A 17,283-nucleotide genomic window follows, 5' to 3' on the forward strand; every position below is an offset into this window, starting at 1 on the left:
TTTAAAATTAGGAAATTACCTATCATAAGAGAAAAAAGACAAATACAGAGTGAAAGAAAATGTTTGGAAAAATGTATGAATATTGATATATATCTAAAATCTCTAGAAATAAATTAGCAAATGACAAACAGCCAAAGATGAAAAATGTCCAATATCATTATTCATGAGGAAATTGCAAATAAAAACTACAGTGAGATACTGCTACATATTCCCCAGAATGGCAAAAAGGAAAAGGACTGACAATACTAAATTCTGATGAGGTTGAAAAGCAACCAGAAGTCTCAAAGTCTAGTGAAAGCATAAACTTGAAAACTATTTTGGAGACCTAGCAGTACATATAAATCTGAACATGCACATAATTCAATAATCTAGTGATTACACATTTAGGTATATATTTAATGAAATGTGTACATATGTGTATGGAATCACACACAATTACACTTATCAATGACTTCATAGTGGCCAAATATGGAACAAAATAAATGATCATGAATAGATATATGCAAATTGAGGTATATTCATAAAAGAGCATATTACATAAAAATGAAAATTAATTCATAACTGCTATATGCAAAAACATGGCTGCATCTCACCAACATAATATTGAGGAAAGTAAGCCAGAACCTAAAACAGTGATCAGTAATATTTCATTTACATTGAGATTAAAAATAGGCAAATCTAGTCTACACTCTGATAAGTCTGGAAATTGGCTCTTTTGGGATAGAATAAAGGAGTTTTGATTTCAGTTTGGATTTTTACATGGTGGGTTTCTGAAGTGTTGGTAAGTTTTTATTTCTTTTCTTAGGTAACATACCATTGTACATAATTTGAGATAATACATTGAGCTGTATATTTAAGGTTTGCTTTTTAAAAAAATCAGTATGTATGTTATACATAAATTTATGTTTATTTTTTTAGAAAAGATTGAGACACAATGTAGACAGAAAAAAGTACATATGGAATCCACATCTGTGTAGAACTTTTAATGTAACAGAGAAGACACACAGAGCAGCATAAATAGAATGACCTACTTTCTGAATTATATTACCCAACAAATATGAATAAAATGCCTTTGAATGAAGTGCTTTTGGGTAACACAAAACAGGATAAATAAGGTCACTGTTCCGTAGAAATTTAGTTTATTTAGATAAATTATAGATATATTAAAGTTTTGTTAGATGAGGGGGAAGCAAAATATTAGCTTTCAAAGAAAAAAATGCCATTATAGTTGAGTTGACCAGGGAAACAGAAATAAAATAAGAGAAGTAAGTAGATATGCCATGAACAAAAGTGTGAGGGGTGAAATGAAGCTGATTTTATGTCAGATATGGATGTAATGTCATATCAAAGATTTTGGATTGGAAATCGTACAAATAATTGTGTAAATTACTTGACCATAGGCCCGTATACAAAATTAAAGGTATTTTTCTTAACTGTAATGGCTGGAGTTTTATAGGCTTAATCCAACTGAGCTTCAGTGGGGAGCTGATATGGTGTAAGATTGATAAAAAGAGACTGTGACAGAGAAGATCTAATTCAGGAAATCAGAGCTAGAATTCATAAATGATGATGTGGAATTACAAAACCAAAAATACTTACAGTTTGGAAATAGCAAAAAGAAATATATAGCTAATAAAAGCAGAGACACAAGGTAAAAATATACAGGAGATTAATCAATCAAGAACTATTAATTGAATGACAGCTGCATATTTAGCACTTAGCAAGGTGTGCTCTGGGATACAAATGTAACCTCATCAATTTTATTCAAGAAGCATTGATGCTTATGATGTCCAAGATGGAGAGCACTACTTGAAAGAGCTTAAATCACGACGAGGAAAGAGGGGCATAAATAGTACAGACAGGGGCATTTTAAAGCAGTATCAGCTAGGTCCAGTGGAGAAGTAGGAGTAAATGGTGCTGGGGGAATGTACTTGATGGGCTGGGATTTGAGATATCTCATAAATGAGATGTTACTTTATCTAAACCTAACGTGAGATTTGCATAAGAAAAGGCCTTTAGGTTAGGGAATAAGAATGGGCAAATAATGGGCAAAAGTATGCAGAAAGAAACTGACTGGTCAAGTGGAGAGTGTGAAGTTATTGAGTTACAAAAAGAAAAAAAAAAGAATCACTCCAGTCCCCTACTCTCTCCTTTGTCCTTAAGATCCCATCACACTGGACCTCAGAGCCACTCCTGTTGGCTCCTCCATGTTCCCTACCTACTCAGTCAGTTTATGCAGCTTATTTGTCCCACAAAGCTGACAACTTGAAAACAGGCACATACAGTCCCTAGTTCCCCAAGGCAATATGTTTCGGTCGTAAAGAATTCAAGCCCTGGAATTGGACAGTCTGCACTTAAATCCTGAGTCTACTCCTTGCTAGACAGATTATCTTGGGCAAGTTGCTTAATATTTCCAAACCTCAGTAATATCTGTCTATCAGCCATAAGAATGAATAGAGATGATTTTGTCATTGTCCTAAATATTGATGGTAATGATATTAACACTATTTCCTGTCTTGTTTGACAATTAAATGAAATGACTAGTGTAAAGTTTCTTTGCATACAGTGTCTTAAATAAATATCACTGCCAATTTTCAGAAATAATTTTATTACCTTAGCACCAAGTACCGTAGTATTTAATGTTGTATTATCTCCCAAAAGAGCAAACCAATCAGAAAGATCATACTTGCTCAGCTATAGAGAAATTGTTCTATTAATTATGACATAATCTTTCAATATAGTAATATAATCTTACATTATAATTATAATTAAATTATATTATTATTTTTCTATAATTATGCAACCATTAAATCACATATCCACTGGTTATATAGCAACATGGGCAAAAGCTTAAATGTGAAGCCAAGACAAAAAGTGGACTATAGGATTCTTTAACCTATGATATCAATGTTTTTATTATTAGTCTATAATTATGCAGTCATTAAATCACATATCCACTGGTTATATAGCAACATGGCCAAAAGCTTAAATGTGGAGCCAGGACAAAAAGTGGAGTATAGGATTCTTTAACCTATGATATCAATGTTTTCATAGTTTTGTGGCTAATTTTTTAACTTTAAAATTTTATTTTATTTTCCAAATTATTTTATTCAATGAAAATGCATTGCTTTTAACACAATAAAGAATATAGTATTATTTTAAAAGAGTACAACTTGCTGACAACATGCAGCTTGAAAAAAAAACATCAGAAATCCAATTCTTTGTTCTTTCCTCAATTTTCTTTGGTAAATTTATAGATCACTTTTACTCTTCATTCACAGGTAGTCAGTGTTAGCACAAATTCAAAATACATCTAAAGGTGCTATTGGACAAAAAGGACAAAATGTATTTATTTAAGCAAACAGTTGAATATACTTGAGAAGTATGCAAAATATCCACAAATCTGTCATTTGTTGACATTGTATCACAGTATGATTAGCAGCTGTGAAAACTTGCTCCTCTGATCTACCCTTTCACCTAATTAATTAGAAATCTTGCTGCCGTATGTTCAGACTGAAGATCCCATGTTCACTGCTATGTTCTCAAAGCAGCTGGTGACAACGAGTTTCTCACCTGTCTCTCCAGGTTAGGCAACAAGAGAAAGTTGAACTCTGCAGAGCTTCCAGGTGTGTGTGAAGCAAGGATAAAATTAGTTACTCAAATATAAGATTATTAGGGAAATTTAGAAACTAGCAACCTATAAAAAATGAATTGATGATGCTATATAGAGATGGGATGATTAAAGACAGTTTTTAAGTTGTTCAAAAATCTCTGCACTATAATCTGCATACTGTATATGCAAATGAAAAGATCTACACTTGCAATTAAATTACTTTTAAAATACTGGGCTAAAATGTGATTAAACTTGGCTGTCTGTTTTTCTGGTTTTGGGGTCTTTTTTTTAGTGCATGCATTAACAGAATTTTGATTAACATCCATCTTGACTATGTAAAAGAAAGTAAGCAGATTTTCTCATTATATTTGACCACTTTGTTACAAATACTTAGCTTTATTTTAGAATTTAATCAAGATAATTATGATATTTTAAGATACATTTTGAGTTTTTGAGTTTTGACAAATATATAATCAAATTATAGAACACACCTGTCTTATAAAAACTGAGAAGGGCCATGTCCCTTTGGGGGTCAAATATCTCTAGCCATCCAGCCACATCTTGAAAACGTAGGTTGTTTGTCATATAGATAGGTTTTCCCTTTTCTGGGACTAAACAGAAATAGAACTATACAGAATGTACCCTTGAATATAGCTTCATTCACTCAGCATGATTTTGAGTTATTCATTCATACTTAGTAGGTCCTTCCTTTTATAAGTGAAAGTGCCATGTACATTGGGTACAAGTGGAAGCATATTTTCTTTTCTCTTGAATATATACCTTAAAGTGGTATTTTGGACCTCATGATAAGTTTGTTTATAAAATTGTAAAGTGGACCTCATAGTAAGTTTATGTTTAATTCCATAAAAAACTGCCAGTATTTTTTCCAGAGTGGTTGTACATTTTTAAATGTCCACCAGTGATGTTTGAGAGTTTTACTTGCTCTTGTCTTATTTTTAGACATTCTACTTCTGTGCAGTTGTATCTTCTGGCATATTTAATTTGTAATTCTGATTAACAGTGATATGAAACATCTTTTCATATATTTACTGGCCATTTGTATATCTTCTTTTATAAGGTGTCTGTTAAAATTTTTGCCTGTTATTCTTAAATTTTTAAATCAGATTGAATATCTTGCTATTGAATTGTAAGTGTTCTTTTAATATTCTGTATATTCTGCATGTGAATTCATTGTTATGTGTATAAGTGATATATAAAATATTTATGTCTATATGAAAATCACATATTTAATCAGTATTTTTCTCTTCTTTTCTGTGACTTGCTTTTAGATTTTCTGAATGATTTCTTTCAAAGATAAAACATTTTTAATTTGGATGAAGTCCAATACATGACATTTTTCTTTTATGATCATGTGTCCTAACCTAAGACACAAAGTTTTTTATTGTTTTATTCTATGATAATTGTAGTTTTAAGTTTTTTTATTTAGGTTTAAATTCAGTTTCAAGTTAATTTTTTTCATGTTGTGAGATAGTAGTATTTTTTCCCAGAGGGATGTCCAGCTGTTCCAAGACTATTTATGGAAAACAATATGTTTTTGACATTGAATGACCTCTGAACTTTTGTTGATAATTCATTGAACATAGAAACCTGAGTTTATTCCTGGCCTCTCTTCTGATCCATTGACTATATTCTTAGGGTAATATCATACTACTGTGTAAATAACCATTATAGTAAATTTTGAAATCAGGTAGTGTAAATTCTGCAGTACTTTTTTAAAATGTGTTTTAATTATTTCTAGGTCTTCCTCATTTTCATATACAATTTAGAATTAGTTTGTTTCTACAAAAAATGTCTTCTGCAATTTTTACTGGGGAATATATCAAGTCTAGGAAGAACTGATATCTTAATAATGCATCTTTTGATCTGTGACCATGATATAACTCTTCACCTCTACAATTCTTTCAGTGAAATTTCTCTATGTACACAGTGCATCTCTGCAATTTCTCTCAGTGGCTTTTTAAAGTTTCAATGCATAGGTTTCATATATAAATTGTTAAATGTATCCCTAGGTATTATATGTTGAGGATTTTAAAAATACCATTAATTTAAAACTTTTGTTTTTCAATTGCTTTGTGTCACTGCTATGTAGAAATGCAATTGGCATTTCATAATAATCTTGTAATCCATTAAATTCGCTTAGTAATTCAGGTACCTTTTACATGACTCTTAGGATTTTCTGGGTACATAAATCATGTCTAATGTTAATCAAGACACTTTGTCCTTCTTTCTTTCCAACTGACTTGCATTTATTCCTGTTCTTGCTTATTTTTCTGCCTCAGACTCCCAGTATAATGCTGAATGGAAGTGGAAGATACTGGAAACATCCTTACATTAATTGTAACCTTAGTAAAAAACATTTAGTCTTTCACCATTAGGTGTGAGGTTAACTGTTTATTATTTTGTTAAATCATAATAGAGGCATTATTTTGTTAAACTGTAATAGAGGTTGATTTGGTTAAATACTTTTTTTACATTTTATGAGATAATCATAAAATTTTGTATTTTATTACCTGAATATCATGAATAATATCGTTGGTTTTTTAGTGTTAACATACCATGATTCCAGGGATAAACTTGATTTGGTTGTGATTCATTATCTTTTTTATATATTGCTGGATTCAACTTGCTAATATTTAAAAAATATTCTTGCATCTGTGTTAAAGAAGTATATTCTTTGTAATCTTTCTTTAAATGCTTTTATATAGTTATAGGATTAGGGTAATGCTGGCTTCATGAGTTGAGAAATTACATTTCTTTTATTTTCTGATAGTTTATGTAGTATTGATATTATTCCTTCATTAAATATTTGAGAAAATAAACCAGTGAAGCCAGCTTGACCTGGTATTTATTTTACAGGAAGAGTTTTGTTTTGCTTTATTTGTTTTGTTTCTATGTTTTTATGTTTTTCTTAACAGCTATGTCAAGGAATGGTGATGCTCCTTCATTTAAGCTGTACAATTGGATGGACTTTGATAATTGTATACAACCTTTAAACTGCAACCACAATCAAATTATGAAATACTTCTATTGCCCCCAATAGATTGTTTGTACCCCTTTGCAGTCCACACTTCCCTCTACCCTTGTTCCCTGGCAGCCATTAACATGATTTTTGTCGGTATATATTAGTTTACATTTTGTACACATGAATATATATGCTTTTGTCTATTTTTTCCTCTCTCAGTTTAATGATCTTGAGATTCATACTATCACATATATCATAAAGTAGTTTATTTTTATTTCTGTATAGTTTTCCATTTTAAGGATATATCACATTTTGTTTATTCATTCACCCACTGATGAGCATTTGGATTATCTTCTCTTTATGGTTAACGTGAATAAGGTCACTATTAATACTTATATAAAAGTCTTATGTGGACAAATGTCTTCACTTCTCTAGGATAAATGACTAGGAGTTGAATTGCTTTGTATGTATATGTATATGTTTCAATTTGTGAATGTGAGTTTAGATTTATAAGAATAACAAATGTTTACAAATGTATTAATGCAGTTTTATTTTCTTCTTACTGTGTGTGAGAATTCTACTCACTCCAAATGATTCCCTATAATTGCTAATTTCAGTCATTTTGTACTGAAATTTAATTTTCATACTTCTAATTATTGTAATTGTATCTTCTCATAGTTTTAACTTGCACTTCTTTGATTACCAGGATGTCACACATAATCCATATGATTATTGGCGATGTGTACTTCTTCTTCTGTGAAATGTGTTAAAATCTTTTCCCATTAAAAGTTTTCATCTTCTATTTAATGACCTGTTTTTGTTATATACCCAGAATCTTAACTTCTTTCCATATATATATATATTACAAAGCTTTTACTCAGTTCTAGTAACTGGGGTTTGCATTTTCTTAACTACTTTATTCAGTCTTTCTCTCTCTTCTTCAGATTTGATGATTTTTATTTTTCTCTTTTCAAATTCACTGCCTTTCTTCACTTATTTCCTTTCTGTTCCTAAGACCACCTAATTAATATTTTATTTCAAATATTATATTTTTCATTATAATTCTTTCAACTTTGTATTTTTCATATTTTCTATTTCTTTTTTAAAAGTTTCCTATAGTTTTATTCATTACAAGAGTAATTTAACTCAGCATATTTATAACACCTGACCTAGATTTTTTTTCCTATTTATTCCAACAATTGGATCATCTCAGATTCTTATGCCTTGATTGCTTATTTCCTTTAGAATGGTAACATTTTCCTGACTTTTTATGTGACATTTTGGTACTTTAAATTTGTGAATATGAGTTTAGATTTATAAGAATAAGAGATGTTTACAAATATATTAATGCAATTTTATTTTCTTCTCACTGTATGAGAGTTCTACTTACTCTAAATGATTACCTATAATTGCTATTTTGGCACTTTTATTTTTGACATGATGTCATTGTTTCTGAACATTCTGGGTTGTATTATATTCCTCCAAAAAGTGTTGATAGTGGCTTTAGCAGGCAGTTAATTTGATTAAACACAAATTGAAAACTCTCATGCCTCTGGTGTATGACAGCAAAAGTCTCAGTTCAGAACTTTGTCATATTTGGAAAGGGTTTTATTTCATCTTCAAGTATAGTTCATAGATGAGCTAGAAATTTGGACTGAGTTTACAAATAGAAATAGGAGTAACCCTTCCCTTGTTCTCTCCTTCTTTCTGTTTCCTATGCACACACAGTCTACTTTCTCTGGTTCTTTGAGGAAGACCTGGTATTTCTGTAGGATTTCTAGCTGTCTGACACTGAAGCTCTTGTGATTATCTCTATTTTGGGGATAAAGTTGAGAAGAGGGAAAACTTACTCCAAGTATGTCACTTGCTCCAGATTTTACCTCCCTCTTTAAAACAACCTTCTTTACTTCAGTTTCTAGACTCACAAGGCATTTCTAGAGTTTATAAATATTACTTGTGGGAATATTGGCTTACTCGGAAATCATACCTCCATGCCATTATAGAGAGGATTTTAATTTCAACTTCTTTAATTCATACAGCACTATATTGTTTTGTTTTCTTCTGGAAAATTCTCTCCTGATAGTTTCTGTTTTTTAAGTTTTTCAATTTTATCTAAATCGGTTATCAAAATATTATTCAAAATACTCCCTTTTTATCCATTTAATATGTATAGCAGTGGTTTTCAACTGAGAGTGACTTTGCCCCCCAATAGACATTTGGCAAGGTTTGGAGACATTTTTGACTGTCAGGACTATGGGTTGCTACTGGCATTTAATGAGTGGAGGCCAGAGATGCTACTAAACATCTTGAAATGCACAACAAATAACTATCTGGTCCAAAATAATAATAGAGCCAAGGTTAAGAATGGGATTTAATAGTATATTCCCTCTTTGATCCCTGTTATTATTTTATTTCTTTTTGATCAATCTAGCTAAAATTAATCAATTGTATTCCTCCTTTCAAAGAACAAGCTTTTGGTTTTATTGAATTTTATTATTGTTTATTTTGTATTTCACTGATTTCAATTATTTTTAGTGTTTTATTTCTTCCACTTCAAGTTAAGTTTGCCATTCTTTCCTTAACTTCTTATGGCGGAAGCTTAGATAGTTGATTTTATGATGTATCTTTTCTTTTCTAATATTAACCTTTAAAGCTATATAGTTCCCTGTTAGCACTGCTATAATTCAATTCAAAATATTTTCTAATCTCACTTGTGATAATTTGCATAACCCATGGATATTAAGAAGCATGTTATTTAACTTCCAAATATTTGGGGTTTCTAGATATCCTTCTGTTTGTTGAGTTCTAGTATAATTGGTTTTGGTCAGAAAACATACTATGTATGAACTCTATATCTATGATCATAGATATATTGCCTGTAATTTCAATCCTTATAAATTTATTGAAAATAATGTGTGTTCTGCTGTTGTGGAGTGGGAGCATGTAGATGAAATGTTCTACAAATGTCAGTTAGGTAAGTAACTTGATAGTTTTTCTCCACTTTTATATATCCTTACTCATTTTCTCTCTTCCTTTTCTATCAGTTACTGATGGGATAGTGCTGAAACCTCCGCTATAATTGGGGACTTTCTATCACTTATCTTTAATTCTGTTGGTTTCTGTTTCATGTATTTTGTAGCTCTGTATTGTGTGCTTACATACTCAGAATTGTTCTCTTCATGTGCATTGATGCTTATTATTACTAGATTGTACTTTTATCCCTGGTAATAGTTCTTGTTCTGAAATGTACTTTGTCAAATGTTAATATAATCATTCTATCTTTATGTGTAGTGTTTCCATGGCATAACTTTTTCATTCTTTTACCTTTAACCTATTTTTGTCTTCCTATAGGAAATGCGTTTCTTATAGACAGATTGAAGTTCTATTTTACCTTTTTTAATCCAATGTGAGAATCTCTTCCTTGTATTTGTACCATTTATATTTAATGCAATTATTAATATTGCTTTTTAAAGATCATTTTTTTATTTAAATCACCATAATTTTTTTGTTTGTTTTCTAGTTATGTCATCTGTCATTTGTTCCTTTATCTCCCTTATCCTGACTCCTTTTGGAGTAATTGTGTGGGTTTTTTAATTTGTTTTTTTAGAATTACAGTTTAATTATCACTATTATCTTAGTACCCCTGTGTTTTACTTTAGTGGTTACTCTATGGCTACATTATGCATTTTTAGCTTATCAACATTTACCTTTAAATAATTTCCACTTTACATACATAACACCTTATAACAATATACTTCTATTCTCCCCAGTTAATAATCAGTTATTTACTTGCGTTTCATCTTCATGGAAAGAAGCAGATATCCTGTTTTCTTTATTATGGCCCTTTGTTCACACACATCAATTAATTTTATATTACCTATCATTTATGTTTATGTTCCAACCCTCATTCTATTGTTTCAGAGACTACCATTTCATATTATTCAACCCAAGTGAATCTGTAATCTATAATTTCCAAAGTTATTATTAATGTGTTTCCAGGTATCTAGAACTTTTATATAATAACTAAAGATGCAAAAAATATCACATTTAAAATGATAGTGAGATGATTTCCCAAGCAGTGAAGATTTTAGTATTCTATAAATGTTGTATTTGCATTTTATTCTATGTCACATGTTCTAATGGCATTGAGAATTTTAAAGTATGAACTTGATATCCCCAAAAGGATATGTAAATATATCCTTTATATATTTATATATATATGTATACACACACATACATACACACATATATCTTACATATATTCTATTTTAGTTAGTGATTCCTAAATTTTCTAATGAAAGAAAGCCCACCTGTTTTAATTCTGTTAACCTACCACAGCCTTCAAGTACATTAAAAATGAGCACATTTTTATAACTTGGAAAACATCCTATTTGTTTTATTATTTCCATCCTACTGAAGAAATAGTTTGGCTTAAAACTAAGTGAAATTAAACACTCAATGATGATAAATAAGGTGTTCTCAATAAGCTTAAAAATGACTAGTTAATTTAACATTTGCTGTGTATTGGGCACATAGGCCTACTGAGAACTCCTGAAATTATCGTTATTTAGTATAAAGCATATATATTTTGCTGCATCCTATTCAGTGGGTTCTCAACTACATCTTTAGAGTTACTGTGCAAAAAGACAGAACAGGAATCTTTGACTCAACTACAGTCACAGTTAGGGGCTCTGACTTGTTTCCTACCAGTAGTGTGGGCAAATGTAGAAAGGTTGTTAATAATTGGAGCTAATAGCAGCAATTTTATTTCTATTCCAACACTAAATGAATTAATTCTAGCAAATATTTGAAATACATGTGAATAATAACAAAAACTTTAAAACAGAAAAATGCAAATAACATAAATTTAGATAATAAAAGAAATGCAGATTAAAATAGGAAGCAATATCCATTTTCCCTAATTAGATCACATTTAAAACAATACATTATCATATATTATCAAATATTGAGAAATGTTTATTCTTACTCTGCTTTAGGAAAGAGTGTGTTTGTTATGGCCTTTTTAAATGTAATGTGGCATTATAAAGCCAAACGACAAGTGGAATTCTGTGTTCTGTGATCCTTTGTCCAGAGGAAAATGTCAGGTGCAAATGAGGTGACAAGAGAAACAAACTATAACTGTGCTTTTAAATGAATATTGGCCAACATCTTATTTAGTTAGAGGGGAAAAATATAAAAAAAACAAACTTTGAGCATGTAGGATTTCATTCTACTTATTGAATGATTTCTAGATTACAACAGTAACCAACAATTACACTTTTGGCTGAACTATGGAAAATTACTACCTGGACTTATATCCCCTAATTCCATTTCTTTTTACCAGATTGGCCTTGCTGTTACTACATGCTTAAATTGTAGTCTTGTTATCTATAAAATGTAGATAGTTATACTACATTAATCTTACAGTTATTATAAAGTTAAATGAGACAAATGTTTAACATAGAACTTGGGACATAATGAGCACTAAATACATGATGGTTGTCATCATTATTGTTAATATCCTAAAGTAATGACTCATTCCTTCCATGAAGATATATGTGTGTAAAGATGTCTCTTGAAACATTATTATTTAAAAAAATTTTTAATGAAGTATAGTTGATATACAGTATTATATTGGTTCCATGTATAAAACATAGTAATTCAACAGTTACGTACATTATTAAATCCTCATCCCAACTAATGTAGTTACTATTTGCCAATACAGAAAGTTGTTACAGAATATTGACTATATTCTCTATGCTGCACTTTCATTCCCTGATTAATTTATATTATGATTGAGATTTTGTGCCTCTTTATTCCCTTCACTTATTTCACCCATCCATCCCAACCTCTCCTCCATGGCACTCATCAGTGACTTCTGTGTCTTCAAGTCCACTCCTATTTTGTTCATTTTGCTTTGTTTTGTTTATAGATTCCACATATAAGTAAAATCACTTGGTATTTGTCTTTCTCTCCCTGGCTTATTTTACTTAGCATATTTAATACTCTCTAGCTCCATCCATGTTGTCACAAATGTCAGGATTTCTTTCTCTTTTTATGGCTGAATAATATTCCACTCTGTATATGCACCACATCTTCTTTATCCATTCATCTATTAATGGACACTTTGGTTGCTTATTATTTTAAAATGTTAACAAACAATCAGTAGGTCAATAGTTAAATAAATAACCACATGTATATGAAATGCTTTGTAAAATACTACACAGTTTTTACAAAATGTGTGCTTAAGTGAAAACATCAAATCAGGGGACAAAATGTGTAGTATGTAGTGGATACTTGTGTAAAATTTACCAGTATTTATATGTAACATATATGTAGTCAAAAAAAATGTCAGGAAGGATGTTCACGAAACTGTAAACACTAGTTAGCTACAGAAAAGGAGAAGGAATGAATTGGTTGTTTAACATCATGCTTTATTCTCTTCTATACAATGGGGATGTATTCATGTATCATTTGTGTAATTAAGACACAAAAATCAACCCAGCATCCCTGAGCATTTCCATTGCTCTTTTCTCCTCTTGGTTTCCTGATGTTCAGATTGCTTCCATTGAGTTGGGAAACTCAGCTACCATGTGTGCTTCACCCTTTGTTTGGAAGTTATGTTTATAGTCACTTAACCAGTTCTGACTTCTCCCTCAGTACAATCTCCATGTATAATTTTAGGCAAGAATTTCAAATTTCATAAGATGACATATCTGAGGGTGAACAACTAGTTCTGGTTTACCTGGGATTTATCTAGCTTTAACACTGAAAGGGTGGTCATACTACACCAGACCCTTTGCTTCTTAGAACCTGCATTTCCAATAACTTTATGTCAAGGATGATAGTAATGATATATTTTCAGAAAGAAATTTTTTTTAATTAAAAATATCTTCTGTGGAGACAATTTCTGTTTGGTCTTTGCCCTCTATTTTATGCCATACTCTGCATCAGTTTGTAGCAAGGCAAAATTTGTGTATCTCAGTTTCCTTTAGGATTTCACAAGTAAATCAAAGATTTGGAAAGTGAGTGCCCTGAAGATACATTTATAAAATTACTGTGTAGTGTGTGTCTCTGTGCATGGATTGGAGCTAAAATGACCCCATGGACCAGTGGTAATAATAGAAAGAAAGAAGAAAAATGTCCTGCCAAGTAGAAAGAATACATTTTGCAAAAATAGCTTTTAATAAATATCCACTTCTGTCCAATTTCCTCCCCTATAAAATGCTTTGACATGAATTTGACCCCCAGAAAGCCAAAAATTGACAATTGTGTTCCTTGGCTGCTGCTTCAAAAGGTGAAATGCCGGCTGCAGATGAAATGACAAGAGAAAGCATAAATAAGTTTTTCAATGAATAATGTTTGACATCATGTGTAGAAGGAGAAATGTGATTTTTTTTAAGCTTTCAGTCGCACTCATTCTTCCAATAGATTCTCAATGTGTTTATTGTTTTCCTGGTTTGCTAGATACTAAAGATACAACAATGAATATAATTAACATGATTCCTCCCTTGAAATACAGTCTAGTAGGGGAGGCTTTTTTACAAGCAGTTATAGTAGGGTGTGGAAAGTGTACTGATATCCCAAAACACAGTGTGTGTTATGGAGTTCATAGAAGGGGCACTAAACTCAGACTGCTCCATACCAGTCTTCAGAAGCAGAACAGAACATTTTGGTTGGAAGGGATTCTCCTGATTGTATTAGTCTGGGTTCCCCAGAGAAACAGAACCAATGGAATTTTGAGAGAGGGTCTAATTTACTATTTACTATAAGGAATTATCTCACACAGTTATGGAGGCTGAGAAGCCCCAGATCTGCAGTTGGCATGCTGAAGACCCAGAAGAGCCAGTGTGAGTCCAAATGAGTATGAATCCAAAGGCCTAAGACCTAGGGAAGCCACTGGTATAAAGTGGAGTCCAAGTCTGAGTCTAAAAGCAGAAGACCAATGTCTGAGTGCAAAGACAGGCAGGCAGGGAGAAAGAATTCTTCCTCAGCCTTTTACTTATTGAGGCCTTCATTGCCACTTACACTGGGGAGGACCATCTTTGTGACTTCCAGAAACACCCTCATATACACAGGCATGTTGTTTAGCAAATATTTGGGCACCCTGTGACTCAGGTCATGTTGATACAGAAAATTAACCAGTGATCATATGGTTCAGATACCTTGTTTTACTAACAAGTAGATAATGGGACTTGGCCAATGACACAAAATTGAGCAGCAGGCTTTCTGCTGTCACTCGAGTGCCTGGTCCATGGAACCACAGGACAAGTGTGTTTTTTGCACTGCATCCCCTTTGGGTGCAAAGCTCCTGACCTACACTGATTCCACTTCCTTAGTGCTTACCCGGAGCTTGCCTCTTTAACAGATCCCATGTCATAGAACGACTATGAAGGGTTTTTATCATCATGAAACCATGGGTTCTAATTCCTCAGAACTTTGCTTTCTGAATGAAATGTAGCATCTAATCCATTTGTTACTAACCAGCAATGCATATCACAAGGGCCTGGAGACATTTTCAAAATAAATATTCCTTATCCCTATGTCTAGCTGGTTGTTTGTAAGTCTGTAGACCTTTCAAAGATACTACAGAGCATGTTACTGCCTCTACTGGCATATATGGTTAGTTTCAATGGAAAATTTGTGAGATTTGTATGTGGTGTTTGCTAAAGAAATGTTGGATCCATAAAGCTTCAACACTTTAGCTTTTCTACTCAACATCCTGCTATGTTTCCTATGCTTTCAGGGTGAATTATTTTCTTTCTTAATGTACTCCTGCAACAAGTAATTATAGACACTTTCCTAGTAGAAACTTAATAGTCAATGATCTTTGCCTGCTGTCTTAAGGATTCAATGTGAGCAGAATTGTATCTCTACTTGGATTCAGACACGCCTCGATAGTTCAGAAAGTCTGATGTGATGGTCCTAACATATTGTTTGGCATGCAAACTGAGGAGATTACTCTTTCTATTTGGCAGAATTGGGGTGACTAATAGAGCTGTGACAATAGTTGGAGTGTTCAGGACCACATATGAGTTGGCTACTGGAGACTCTGAGTAAAACTTGAGGAAGAGACTCTGTAAGGATTTGAAAATCTGGGGCAGCAAAGTTGTGGAGGAAGTGCATTGAGATTAACATATTATTCAAACAAGGCCTATGGTAGGCAGAATAATGGCCCCTTAAAGTTGCCCACATCCTGTGAATACAGTCTGTGGAAACAGGGACTTTGCAGAAATGAGCTTGGATTATGTAGGTGGTCTCAATCTAATCATATGAGTTCATAAAAGCAGAGGACCTTCCCTTGCTGCAGTCATCCATAGGGATGTGTTATAGCAGAAGAAAAGTCAAAGAAATGCAATGCTGCTGGCTTTGAAAATAAGGGAAGGACCTATGGGTCCAGGAATGTGGGCAGCCTCCAAAAGCTGGAAAAGGAAAGGCAATGGGCCCTCCACAGCACCTCTAGGAAGGAATATAGCCCTGCCAGCACCTTGATTTTTACTCATTGAGACCTAGGTTAGACTTTGCACATCCAGAATGTTAAGATAATGAATATGTATTGTTCAAGCCACTAAGTTCATGGTAATTTGTTACAGTAGCAATAAAAAATTAATACAATGTCTTTAAACAAGAAAAAAAAATAAGAACCTTTAATCAATAATTAGCTCTATCCAGTTTTAAAAACTACTGGAAGACTTCCCCTTCCTCATAAAAGAAAACTCCCTGTGCTGTTTTTGTAAACTGTTTTCCAAGTTGTTCTGAGTGCTGTGAATTGAACTGATGCAGAGCTGCTTATGCCTGACCAGCTCTGGCCTCAGAGCAGCAGGATGTGGCTCCAGCTCCTGCACTTTGCACTCACAACACCAGGCCCACCACCTCTGGGTCCCCTCCACATTTCCGATGGAGCTGAACTGATGTCATGGACAAACGGAACTCTTTTGAACAGCTGTCTTCAGTTGATTGATCTAAAACCAAGGATTACACTAAATTATTCATAGCAAACTTGGAACATGAGATCAGAAAGCTCCATGGTAGGAAGTCACAGTGGGAGCCCCATCACCCTCCACTGACTCTACACTGACTGAGGTATGTGCACTTGGAGTAAACTATTTTCATCCAGGGGTATTGTGTGCCCTCTGGGATTTCACTTCCTGTGTGTACCCTAAATATGATGACACTGGAATGCTTCAGCTCAGCTTTTCCTATGGGCTATCTTTGGGCTCTGCCTCAATAAATGCCTCAGGCCAGGTGAAAAACTTAATACAAAAACCTAAGGAAGTCACCTAGCTTTCTGAGTTCTTTAGGGTGATGGAATTTGATTGAACTGGCTAAAGGCAAGACCTCAAAGGGCTATATTGTGGTCTCACCTTGCTACATGGGATCCTATTGATAATTTTACTGGAAAGACACCTAGGCTAAGGGGATGGACTGTTCAGAAGAGTTAGCATAGTAGACCTGAGGCTGCTATCTTTAGAAGGGCCAACATTAGCTCTTGCTGGCATCTGGCAACTTGGCACTTAAATCACTTCCTAATTTACAGGAGGAAGAGTTAAGTCAATGTACCTAGACTGTTTGTACAACGTGGCTTATGCTAACATCTGTTTTCCTTCTGGGAGTCTGAAATTTTGGGACACACTAGGCAGAAGTGCCTACATGACCAACCCTCCCCTATTCCCATCCAAATCCCACC

Source organism: Manis javanica, chromosome 1 (assembly GCF_040802235.1).
Source record: "Manis javanica isolate MJ-LG chromosome 1, MJ_LKY, whole genome shotgun sequence".
NCBI classification, from domain to species: domain Eukaryota; kingdom Metazoa; phylum Chordata; class Mammalia; order Pholidota; family Manidae; genus Manis; species Manis javanica.